Genomic DNA, 2,967 nt, shown 5'->3' with positions numbered 1-2,967 from the left:
GGGAATAAGGATGCTGAAACTGCTGGGCCCTTTTAAGGATATCAAGGGCCAATGGGAACCAAGCTTGGAGAGGTGTGACTTCCACATCCTCCTCCCCTTCTTCCCCAGACTGTCACCTGCTAAGTCAACAAGGGCTAGCTTGGGCTGGTTGATACCCGGGAGCCTTTCTCTATTAACTCCCAGCCATCCCTTTTCTTTCTCCCTCCTCCCTTCCCCACCGTACCTGCCCTCTGGGTTCACACCCCAGGGCTCTCAGGGACAGCAGGCAGAGCACATTTCACTTGGGGAGTTTCTGGGATATGTCTGTTGAGGGTTCTGGTAGAGAAATCTTAATCTTGTTATCTCTCCAGGAGGAGGTTGAGGGTTCAGGAGATTATGTTGTTCACCTTCTGTCCCAGTCTACATAGGACTCAGTGCAGGGTTTGAAGGTTTCCCCAAACAAAGTGAGCCCCTTTTCCTGGGAAGCCACACCCAGAACACTTGAGGCCTGAGTTCCTGGCTACTCTCTCCCTGCGTGGGGATGGGTTTGAAGGCGCGTGTGCCTTCTCTGGAGTTGTTCTCTGTTCTTGACATTATCCAGCCCCTAAAAAGAACTCCTCCAGGCTCACATAGGCCTGTCAATCTCTGCCTTCAGGCCTAATCAATGGGACCCCGCATTTCTGAGAGACTCTCCTGGTCAAAGCATGATGGTGGTTCACTGAAATTGGAGCTTGGTTCTCACTTCAAGTGGGGAGCTGACCCATGGTGTGAATAATCCAGAAAAGCAGATTATCCTAGAGAAGCTTCTCTTTGTCTCGGGGTTTCTTCGTCTCCTGATCTGGGACTCTAGAGGTCTGGATTTTGAGTTCTGGCTTTGTCATATGAAAACGTTAGGATTTGAAAAGTTACAGGATTTTTATTTGTTGTCTAGGAGTTGTGGCTTCTATGTACAGCATAGTGGTGGAGATTAAGTGAGATAATATACGGCAAAGCATTTTTTTAGACAACAAAGTTCTACGGAGTTGTGTGGGGTTCTTGTACCATCTTTCCAGGTAGGTTTTTGTCCAGGCTGGTGCTAAATGCTAGATATTAATAGAATGGGCCATGGAGCAGGAGGCAGCGGAGGGGCTGAAGGGTGGAGAATAAGGCGCTGGATGTCAATTTGTGACTTTCCCCTTGCTTGGTGTCAGCACTCACCCAGCCCCACGTGGGCTGACTCTGGAGGCTTCTCTGCTTCATGGTAGCTCTGAAGATGAGTGTGAGAAGGGTGTGTTGAAGAGTTTTCGACATAAGGGTGTTTTGGGTGCCAGAGTTTAGAGCATTAATCTTTTCGGGAGATAAAGGAAGATAAAATTAATGGGGTGGGACATTAAAGCCTTGGCAATTACTACCTGGCTGAGGGTCTGGGCCTGGGAACCTTGAAGGTGGTAGTGGTCTTACCTGGAATGGTGAAGGCTGAGGAATAAGAGAAAGTTTTGATGGCACCAGTGCCCTGGGTATGTGCACATACGTGTGTGCACGTGTGTGTACACTGAAGAAGAAGTCCTGCAGATCCCAAATAGATCTAGATCCTGAGCAGTCTCCATGAGCACATTAAAAAAGTCAACAGAAGCAAATTATGCTATTTGCACAAGATTTTTTAAGAGGAAATGAGAACTTTGGTGTCAACACTAGAACTGTCACAGATCAGGGTCTTTCCAAATGTCACTGCGTTGTCCTTTCCTCTTCCAACTCTTCCTCCTGGCCTCAGTAATTAAAGAGGCAAGCATTTACATAAATAAGAATGAGGTGAAAGGTAGGGACATTTGTTTGATAGAAAATTTTCGTTACTCTATAACAGGGCCCAGGAGAAATGTTACCCCAAATTATAGAGCCTGGGAAAGAATTGGGTGCATAGATTAGAGGAAAGAGGCGGACCTCATGGATATGGATGAGGTGCTGCTCTGGGTGATGTCTTGTCTTCTAGGTTATCTGACCTCCTTGATGACTGTCAGTTCGCTGATCTGTGTGTTGTCTCATGGGCTGCTCATTGTACCTCTCTCCCCTCTGCCTCATCTCTGCACTGGTCTAGAAGGATGCCTCTATGGGCTGTATCACCTGGGCTCCCATGCCCTCTAGCTTCGAGTTGAGTTTGGCCAATGGAAGACACGTGGGAGATGGGAGGATGGGAAGAGGGACAGGTCAAGGCATTTGTTCCTCCTGCTCCCTCCCTTGCTTTGGCATGTGTGGTAGGATGACTTCAGAGATAGCTCCTGGTGAGGCCCACGTCTTGGCATTGGTGCCCTGCTGTAATTTCCTTCGCTTAACTGAGCTGGGTCTCAAGATTCACTCCTAACAAATAGAAGATGGCAAAGTGATGAGGTAGTCACTTCTGAGACTATGACTTTAGTTTTGTTTACACACACTCTGTCTCTGGATCTTCTCAGCTTGCTCTGATGAAGTGAATGGCCATGTGTGAGGCTGTCCTGTGGAGAGGCCAAAGTGGCAAGAAACTGAGGGCAGCCTCCAGCCTATAACCAGTAAGGAACCGAGGCCCTCAGTCCAGCTATCTGTGAGGAACTCAACCCTGCCAGCTACCACGTGATTGAGCTTGGAAGTGGGTCTTTCCTCGGCTGAGTTTTGAGGTGACTGCAGCCTTGACGATACCTTGACTGCAGCCTCATTAGAGACTCTGAGTCTGAGGGTGTGTCTGTACCTGAACTGCTGACCCATAGCACCTGTGGATAAGAAATGATGTGTGAAGTCACCAAATGTTTGAATAATTTTTATAGACACAGATACTTAATGCAACATGGTGTGGCAATGGCTGTTTCTCTCTGACTGCAGCTTCTGTCTGTCCCTGTTCCAGAGCACCGTCTCTTGGTGTCAGGTGACATTATTCACCCCCCAACCACGCTGCTTCAGACTTCCTGCTGTTGCTAGTCCTTACTTGAATCTCTGTAAATAATAGATACATTTTTCCTTAAAGAGTCTTAAAAAAAAAAAAAA

The sequence above is a fragment of the Colobus angolensis genome, unplaced genomic scaffold, assembly GCF_000951035.1.
Source record: "Colobus angolensis palliatus isolate OR3802 unplaced genomic scaffold, Cang.pa_1.0 Scaffold87, whole genome shotgun sequence".
NCBI lineage: Eukaryota > Metazoa > Chordata > Mammalia > Primates > Cercopithecidae > Colobus > Colobus angolensis.
Note: the sequence above shows the minus strand (reverse complement) of the source record.